This window comes from Anomaloglossus baeobatrachus, chromosome 2, assembly GCF_048569485.1.
Source record: "Anomaloglossus baeobatrachus isolate aAnoBae1 chromosome 2, aAnoBae1.hap1, whole genome shotgun sequence".
Lineage (NCBI taxonomy): Eukaryota > Metazoa > Chordata > Amphibia > Anura > Aromobatidae > Anomaloglossus > Anomaloglossus baeobatrachus.
Window position 1 is genome coordinate 119943440 of NC_134354.1, and position 10677 is coordinate 119954116.

The window sequence follows — 10677 nt, forward strand, 5'->3', positions numbered from 1 at the left end:
ATGGGGCTTGTGCAGGTGGAGGTTTTTGTGCAGGTGGGGGAGGGGCAGACACTGCAGGATGCAACCCTGCAGAGCGTCTGCGTTGGTCAGGACTGCGAAGGTGTGACCCTGAGGAGAGCGATGCAGAGCGGTTACCGCACCCACGATGACTATGAAGGTAACAGAGGGGGGTCCCCAGGACAGGATCCCCTTCTTTTACCCTCTCCAGAAAGCAGCTCTCATTTAGAAATTCCTGGCTATGCCTTTAATGGGTGATAAATTGGTAGGGATATTCAACCAATTAGAGGTTATCCGAAATGAACAAACCCTGTAACCAAGTGTCCAACTTCTGGAGAGTTGAACCTGGATCTGTGAGGGAGAAATTGTTCAATCAGGTCAACCAAATTGGTTGTAGCAATTCTTGGGGTGACAGATATCGCAGCCAGATCTCCCCTACATCCAGATTATCACATTTATAGTCTAAATTTATTTCATTGTCTGTAAATCTGGTAAAATGTACAAATTGTAAAACTGCTGTTACATCTGTTATACTGTATGTACATCTGTTATTTGATCCTAGATTGTTAATCACTTTATCTCACAATAGGGACTAATAGGGACTCATTAGGTAAAAGTCGACGGTGAGCGGGAGCGCCAACTGCGCAAGTAATAGGGCGCTGACCTCCGCTGCAAGGTAGGGGCAGTCATAGGGCTCATTAGGGTCAGCCCCCTTGTGTGTTGTTTTCTTATTTAATGTATTGGATGTGGGGTTTCCCCTCCTTTCAACCTTATTAATAAATTCTAAGTTTTAGGAGTTTTTTGTTTATGATATACATCTGTTATATATCGGCGCTAACTCTCTAAGCCCAGGGGAAGGGCAATCCTCCGGCCATGGTTCCCTAGAGGTTTCCCCCACAGGGGGGTTTTCCTCTCCTGAGTGCTGGAGGGTGACTCTCCATGATTCGGGGGTGTGCCATTTTCAGTGTCATGTAAATTTCAATAAAATTGGGACCATTTGACACCTAATTGCAATGTGTTGTGTATTTATTTTGTGTGTTTCTGTCTGGTTCATTTTGTTTGGGAGTCTATCACATACCACATAGAGTCACACGGCAGGGAATCTCCCGGTGACACAGGACCCTCACTTACTCAATAAGTGCATCTTGCCCCATTAGTTGCTCCTGCTCTCGTGAATAGGATGAAGCAGAGAAGACAGCGCATTACAGTATAACTCTCGCATTCTTGGAATAAGGACGTATTTTACAGCACTATTACACACACACAGTCAGTATTTTGGTCAGTATTTTCCATCAGTATTTGTAAGTCCCGAAAATCCAAGGGGAACATACATAGAGAAAAAGAATAACGGAAACATTTGCACCTCTTCTGTGTTTTAGATCTACCTCTGTTCTCTCAAGCAAATACTGACGGAAAATCTCGCCGTGTAAAAGTGCCATGAATCCATCCAGACTTTCTCACTACAGTCACATAAGCGGCTGATTTCACATTTTGGGTTGCAGATAAGCCGAAGAGGTTACAAGCATTAAAGGAGTGTTCCGGTTTGGGAAAACCCGTCCCCTGGTTGTAGTTTATTTAAAAAGTAAAAAAACAAACAAAAAAAACCTGTATTTTACTCACCTTACCCAGGAAAGACTGAGCTGCCTATGATCACTTCTATGAAAGCTGCCTAATATGGCAGGAATTGAAATGCATTGAGTTTTCTCACTTATCTTGCAGTTATGTGTTTTATTTGCAGGTTTTCCACATAGAGTTTAATGAGATGCAGACAATCTGTATGTAAAATGCATATGTGTTTCTATTGGGATTCTGCAACAAAACATGTCATCCATGCATGACATTACCAATAAAGCATTATCAAAGCTCCTCAGACAGGAAGATTACTGAAGTAAGAAACAAGAGTAAAAAAGTCTTTCAATTTACCCATATATCTTCACATCTCCAGGTCAACAAGGACTCAAACCAATATTTATAACAGTAAATTATATTGAGTATCAAAAAAGAGGGTGCAGGGAAATGGAAAAATTACAAATTACAAAAGTACACAGGACATACGAAATAGGAGGGTGAAAAAGTCCCACACACCTACCCAGCCATTAAAACCTTTCAAAGCTCAAGTATATTGCTGCCAAAAATATAATTATAGCACCACAGACAGAGGAAAATTCTCCCATACGGTCTCACTATAGTTTTCCAAAAAGGCATATTATTTAATTAACTGCCTAGGGACCTGACTGGAGGAAAGTCCAATGCCGTGGTATATAAAAAATCAAAAGTGCAGCATATACATGAAAAGAGCTTACCTAGTGGTTACCAGGGTGCAGGCGTAGGTGTGGGGAAGAAGTCCCAACACGTGTTTCACTGTGCTTTGACAAGAACAACTGACCAATTCGCAAAGGACCGAAAAAGGGGAAGCTAAAGGAAACCGCAAAAAGAGCAGATTTAAAAGGGGACGAGCAAAAATTACATACACGATCAATTGCATTTGCCACACTCTGACACTATGGACAGATCCAAAACCCCTGGGCAATGAAAGCAAGACTTTGTCAGGTGGGAAGTGAAAAACCATGGCTTTGGAATCAATTTCAATCCCCAAGAAGGAAAACAAAAAGTAAAGCCAAAGCGCAGCTGAGCAACTGCCTCTTTATTGGGGTACCGGTCGAGCCACGGCCCCATCACAAGAATGCTCACTGGCGTCCTTATCCAGTGTGTTGGATGGTTTCGCTGGCAATTTTGCGGATGAAGTAGGACACTTGGCTGCTGCATGTGCTCCACCACAAGCAGAGCACTCATGCTTGAATTTACAAAGCTTACAAAAAAATTCAAATGACCCAAAAATCATAACCATAAATTCTTTATTTCTCATTAAACATACAAACAAACATCATTAAAAATAATTCAAAGAGATGGATAATGATATAAAAATATCCTGGGAAAACAAAGTGTCTGTTTCCTTTTTAAGTGGTACATAATGTATCCATACAAATTTATAATAACAATTCACAAAAAATTATTCATAAAGTTGGTCTCCTAAAAAAGTATTCAACCTCTAATGTGTCTGTGTGGGATGGCCTTTAAAGAAAAAAGTGCAAGTGCATAAATGTAGAACAATAAATAAATGATTTAATTTAGAAAATCACAGTTATCCACATATCAGAGGATAAAGGGTTGAATAATATTATATCCAGGTTGTAACAATACCAAATAAATTAATTTAATAAACCACCAATCTCTGCAACAGATTTTTTAATATATTGTTGTGAGGGTCTTCACAAAAAAAGTATTCAACCCCTGATATGCCTGTGTGGGATGGTCTTGATAAAAATCTATAGTATTTTAAGAAAGTGCAAGTGCATAAATATAGAACTATAAATAATTGATTAATTTAAGAGACCAGTATAGTCCACATATCAGACAAAGAGGGGTTGAATAATTTTCAATCTAGGTTGTGATAATATCAAATAAATTAATTTGTTGAACTACCAATCTCTGCAACAGATTTTTTAATGTAGCGCTGTGAAGGTATTCACATAATCAACACCTGACTCTATTCGATCTCACAGACCGTATACAGAACCTATATTAACATAGCAGTTCCTGCAAACCCCTGTTAAACATGTGCTTCAAGTGCATGTGCACATGCACTATTAGCTGACCTCTATCAGTGGGGTAATGATTAACCTATCAAACAGGTACAGAGATTGAATTAAATCAGCATATTATCAGGATGACCACATGAATAAAAATAAGCATGAACAGTGAATTATATGAATCTTACATAGGAGCCACAGGATCCCCCTTAACGATCGTTTCATCTTTCTTCCTCAGAAGGGGTAAAGTCTGGCAGAGCGAAAACTCTATTTAAGGATCAGCTGTCCAATGACAGAACTGATCATTCGTTGCGGCAGCTGTGTAGTGCTTGCTATGGGAAGCCGGTGAGCTCATAGCACCTGGCCCGGCGTCCCGCAGTTGATGGAAACGCCCCCCGTAACTAAGGGAGCGTGTCCACAAACCACGTGAGGACGCCTCACCATGGATACCCGACAGGATCGCTACCCACAGGAAGCGCATGCGCAATGAGGATTTCTTATACTTAGAAAATAATCAAGGTAAAACGGACCTAATGCAAAGGCTCAGGAAGGTAAGAATATGTGAGAGGTCCGGGCGATATTGTGCGACACAGGCAGAGATTTGCTTGTGTCGCACAAACGATGGGGGCGGTTACTCTCGAAGGCGATATCGGTACTGATATCGCAGTGTGTAAAGCGGCCTTAAGTCTCACTGTCTTGCTCCAATCTTCTGGGACGTTTCCTGTCCATTTTCCTCATCTATTGCTTTCAGTACCATAGAATGTAATCCATCTGGACCAGAAGATTTAAATTCATTTGTATTGGCCCTTATTTTTTTGTGCTGTTCTGAGTGCATTCTCTGTTCTGCTCATAATTTTGCAGAACAGTGCTAGATAATGTTAATGCTCATCGGGCTAAGCTTAATTTCTGAATGTTTGATTGTAAAGAGAACAATTTTACCCCGCTCTTAAATTTCCAAAAGAAAATCAACCCAAATCATCCATTCTAAGTCAATTAGGTCACCTTAAAATAAGCAGTAAGCTAAGACCAATCTGTTACAAAGTAATGCGAAAAGACATCTGTATGAGTTTTATCAGAAAGACAAAATATATTAGAAACATACCTTGTAACTTTGGATAACAAATTAGGTTTGGTTAATTGGGACACAAGAGAGTCTTAATTGGACCTAACACTGTGAGAAGGAAGTCTGTTTTATATAGAAAATCATATGGATCATGAGGGACCAAATTTTTCTGCAATATTTAAAGGGGTTATCCGGCTTCTTTTGACTTTTTTTCATTATTACACTATTGGGCTACATTGGGGCAGGTAAGTAGATAGAGACCACTTACCTGCCCCGCTGTCAGCCCCTCTCCCCCGGCTCAGAGCGGTCATGTGACCCCTCCTGCCGCGATTTTGCTGCTTCCGGCCTTTGCACGTCTACATGGGCAGAGCCATGTTGACATGCAAATCTGGAACAGCATGTCACCTCCCTGCTGGGCTGTACAGTGTTTGGAGTAAACGCCCCCGTTCCCTGCCCCCTCCCACACATTCCCCCCGCACCCCGTACTCTGCCCACAACCTCCCACACATTCCGTAGTCTCCCTCCCCGCCTCCTGTGCCCAGCTATGTGCGCCCTGAATTGCAGCCGAGTCAGTGTCCAGTTCAATAAGGCAAGGAACACTTGTTGTCCGATACACTGCCAGCGCTGTGTCCCCAGCGCTTTATTATGTTTACTGCCTGACGCCCTGGGAACGGTTCCCCCCCCCATTTCACCCCCCCCCCGCCCCCCTCCCTGTCAGTGTTTGCCCCCCTCTGCAGTATAAGCTGCCTCTCATTCTCAGCCTGCATTGCGTGCATCCGCGGGGATGACGAGCGCTGCTTCACTGCCCGTGCAGTCTGTGTCCCGCTCCCTGCCAGCCCCGCAGCTGCCCGCACTGCAATGTCAGTGTCTGCCCGCAGTATCTGCAGCTTCTCACGCCGCGGGGCTGGCAGGGAGCGGGACACTGACGCTCTCCCGCTGTGACGCACAGATCGCTGTGTGTGACAGCGAGAGAGCGACGAAATGAAGCCAGCAGGAGCCGGCATCAGGCAGCTGCGGAAAGCTGTAACCAAGGTAAACATCGGGTAACCAAGGTGGTTACCCGATATTTACCTTAGTTACCAGCCTCCGCCGCTCTCGCTGCCAGCGCCGGCTCCTGCTCTGTGCACATGTAGCTGCAGTACACATCGGGTTAATTAACCCGATGTGTACTGTAGCTAGGAGAGCAGGGAGCCAGCGCCCAGTGTGCGCGGCTCCCTGCTCTCTGCACATGTAGCTGCAGGTTAGATTAGATGACATAATTACCTGCAGTAACGATCTCCTGCCTCCTGACGTCACCGCGGTCACTGCCTTCTCTGCCCGTCTCGCGGGCGGCCCGAGACTGTCACTAGCAGTGATGTCACGGGCTCTCGCGATACTGCGTAGAACGCGGCGGGCATAGAAGTCAGTGACAGCGCTGACGTCAGGAGAGCATGAGATCGTTACTGCAGGTAATGAACTCATCTAACCTCCTGACGGCAGCGCTCGGCATCCCCTGCAGTGACCTGGGCTGACCTATTGATGTTAGCTCAGGTCACTGCACGGCTCTCCCAGCCAATGGGGAACATTTTGTTCTTCATTGACTGGGAGTCTCATTGACTATGGTATGCATCGCCGTGCGACACCGTTATTGGATTACGCCGGACCCGGATTTGATTGTTCTTGTCAATAAATTGTTGAAAGAGGGAATGTGGGGAGTGTTTTTTCAAATAAAAATTTTTTGGTTGTCTATTTTTTATTTCTTACTGACTGGGTTGGTGATGTCGGGTATCTGATAGACGCCTGACCTCACCAACCCCAGGGCTTGATGCCAGGTGACATTACACATCTGGCATCAACCCCATATATTACCCCGTTTGCCAACGCACCAGGGCGCGGGATGAGCTGGGGCAAAGCGCCAGGATTGGCACGTCCAATGGATGCGCCACTTCTGGGGCAGCTGTAGCCTGCTATTTTTAGGTTGGGGAGTGTCCAATAACGGTGGACCTCCCTAGTCTGAGAATAACAGACCACAGCTGTCCGCTTTACCTTGGCTGGTGATCCAATTTGGGGGGGACCCCACGTTTTTTGTTTTTAATTATTTATTTAATTTTAAATAACAGCGTGGGGTGCCCTCTGTTTTGGATTACCAGCCAAGGTGAAGCTGCCAGCTGTGGTCTGCAGGCTGCAGCCGTCTGCTTTACCCTAGCTGGCTACAAAAGATAAGGGGGACCTCACGTCGTTTTTTTTTTTTTATTAATTCTTTATTTATTGGCTAAATACAAGGCTAAGCACCCCTTAGTGCCACATGAAAGGCACTAAAGGTGGCTTTACACACTGCAACATCGCAAACGACATCGCTGTAACGTCACCGGTTTTGTGACGTTACAGCGACCTCCCCAGCGACATTGCAGTGTGTGAAACACATCAGCGATCTGGCCTCTGCTGTGAAGTTGTGATCGCTAGAAATCGTTCAGGACCATTCTTTGTTCCTTTTGTTTCCCGCTGTGCAGCAAAGTCTCAGTGTGTAAAGGGGACTTTACAGCGACCACGCGGCTCTGTCTGTGTAGCGTCATGATTAGCGGTCACCTGTGAAGGATTCACCGGTGACCGCTAATCCCCCGAGTGACTGAAGTTTCCCCCCCTCTCTCATACTCAACGATCCCCGATCCCCGGCTCTGCACGGCGTTCACTCTGCTCCAGCGGCTTTTCCTTTTTTGAAAAAGCCGGCCGCTCATTAAACAATCTCGTATTCCCAGCTTTTCCCCGCCCACAGGCGCCTATGATTGGTTGCAGTGAGACACGCCCCCACGCTGAGTGACAGGTGTCTCACTGCACCCAATCACAGCAGCCGGTGGGCGTGTCTATACTGTGCAGTAAAATAAATAAATAAATAATTAAAAAATCCGGCGTGAGGTCCCCCCTATTTTAATACCAGCCAGATAAAGCCATAAGGCTGAAGGCTGGTATTCTCAGGATGGGGAGCCCCACGTTATGGGGAGCCCCCCAGCCTAACAATATCAGCCAGCGCCGCTCAGAATTGCCGCATACATTAGATGCGACAGTTCTGGGACTGTACCCGGCTATTCCCGATTTGCCCTGTTGCATTGGCAAATCGGGGTAATAAGGACTTATTGGCAGCCCATAGCTGCCAATAAGTCCTAGATTAATCATGTCAGGCGTCTGACCGAGATACCTTCCATGATTAATCTGTAAATTACAGTTAAAAAACACACACACCCGAAAAATCCTTTATTAGAAATAAAAAACACTAACAAATTCCCTCATTACCAATTTATTACCCACAACAAAGCCCTCCTTGTCCGGCGTAATCCACGTTCCTCCAGCGTCGCATCCAGCTCTGCTGCATGCAGGTGACAGGAGCTGCATAATACACCGCCGCTACGGTCACCTCCACGCAGCTAATGAAGACAGCCGCGCGATCGGCTGAGCTGTCACTGAGGTTACCTGGATGCAGCGGTGGCCGCGGGTAACCTCAGTGACAGTCCAGCTGATCGTGCTACTCAGCCGCCGCTCCTGTCAGCTCCACACAGCAAATGAGGTGAGTATCGCGATCAGCTGAGCTGTCACTGAGGTTACCCGCGGCCACCGCTGCATCCACCGTGTGTGTGTGTGTATGTCCGCTAAAGGAATCCGCTCTCATTTACAATAACGTTTTTTTGCACAGATGATCCATGTGACCCAGGGAACGTCGTAGACTACGGTTTCACATGAAAATTGAACCCTGCGCTTTACAGTCACTCTCCAAAAAACATGACTCCATTAAAGTGAATGGAGCCTGGAACTACAGTTTATTAATCTCAGCTGTGATTGGTTATTATAGTATCAAAGGACAGTGTTAGTATAGTGCTGGGGACGAAGGACGCATACGTTTACGCTGCAGTGCTAGATGCAGCGTAAAGGCATGAAATACGCACACGTGCGCACAAGGCCTAAGACACACTTTGCCTTGTGAGGAAGATGAAGTGGGTGTCTTGTATTCAATTCATATAGTGACACATAGAGGGATAAGCCTGGAGAATCTATGTGTGTGTATATATATATATATATATATATATATATATATATATATATATATATATAAAAATATGTTATTTTATATGTATATGTTATGTATATGTATACACATAACTATATGACGCAAACCACGCACACACACACACATGTACCATACATACATGGCGTATATATCTACTATAGACTCACATTGGGTGCTATATATAGTCTGCCTTACACAGTATTCATTTATCTATAAGGGGTGAGGAACATGTAACAACTCTTTCTGTTACCATTGTGGATGGGATGTGATTGCTGTGTCACAGATGAGAGAAGCTGGATCTCTGCTCTGTTACATGCTGAGAGGTCAGGTGCTGGGCAGAATACTGACAGCCATTGAATGTGCAGAGGGAGGGCAGGGGGCGTTCCTGTACACTGAGGCCGGGCAGGGGGCGTTCCTGTACACTGAGGCCGGGCAGGGGGCGTTCCTGTACACTGAGGCCGGGCAGGGGCGTTCCTGTACACTGAGGCCGGGCAGGGGGCGTTCCTGTACACTGAGGCTGGGCGGTGACAGCTCTGACTGAGGTTTGGCAACCAAGAATACAGGAAATTGTCATGTTTGTTGGAGCTAAATGTAAACAAGAGCTGCAGGGAATAAAGTGTGAATTCAAGAGAAACAAAAGTTAGAAAACAGAAAATAACAATGTAGGGGTGATTTATATGACAATACAGCACAGATTAGCTTACAATTTTTTTTGGAGTGTATGTCGGACAACTCCTTTAATTGGACCATTTTTACAAAGCAATAGCTGCGATCAGAAATTTAAATTGCAAATTGTTCAGGTTATTGGAGAGGATCAAGTGTTATAGCTATTGGAAGCTGACTCAGTAGACTGAAAATGGTGTAAACTGATGATCTGAGAAGTGCTCAAGTAGATTACATCTGTCACTGTTCACTCAGTCAAATTTTGATTGCAGTGTCAGTTTTTTCTTGTCTAAAAGTATTGTAAAGAGCACCTGTCACCAGGTTAAAGGTTTTTTTGCTTATTTTATTCTTGTTTTTCCTCTGAACATTCCATTTAGTATATTTGTGTTTTAATTTTTATTTTTAAATGTACAGTTCCAGTTACTGGTGAACACAAACAGAAAAGGGCCCCTGTGCAAGAATTATATATGGACCCTATACAACCTAACAGTCATCATAATGTACAATTCCTCATGCTTTGGAGGTATACATGGGCCTCCTCACCTCTTGGGTCCTGGTGCGACGGCACAGGTTGCACCAATGATATGTCATTGGTTCCAGTGTTATGTGCCATTTTTGTTAGTACAAATTTTGATGGTCTTTACAAGGGGCCGTTTGTTACGGGGGGCTGTCTGATAATAAAACCTAAAGGAATATCAGACAGTCAGGGTCCACCGTGCAAAGACTCTGCTGCAGACTATGGCAGAGTGCAATACCTCTGTTAAACTCACAGAGGAATATAATTAGTAAATAAGGCAATTCCTCCCTTACTTGGAGGGTGTGTGGAATAGTCTCTGTTAATAATCACAGAGACAAAGGCAGTGAGTGTGAAATGGCACCTACCTAGGTCCGTTCCTCTAGTGGTGCCAGGAAACGGACAGCAGCGTAAGCCGCACAAAGCTCCTACCTGCGTTCGCTCCACTAGTGTGCGAGGACACGAACCACTAGATATGGCACTTGCCTAGGTCCGCTCTTCTAGTGGTGCAAAAGAGACGAACAGCAGCGTAAGCCGCACAAAGCTCCTACCTGCGTTCGCTCCACTAGTGTGCGAGGACACGAACCACTAGATATGGCACCTGCCTAGGTCCGCTCTTCTAGTGGTGCAAAAGAGACGGACAGCAGCATAAGCCGCACAAAGCTCCTACCTCTGTTCGCTCCCCTAGTGTGCGAGGATACGAACAACTGCCAGACGCATTATAAGGAACGTTACCCTAGCGGCAACGTCCACCTACGAGTAGAATCACAAGGCCCAGCCAGACCATGTGCCTCAGGCACCTGCCTATGTCCGC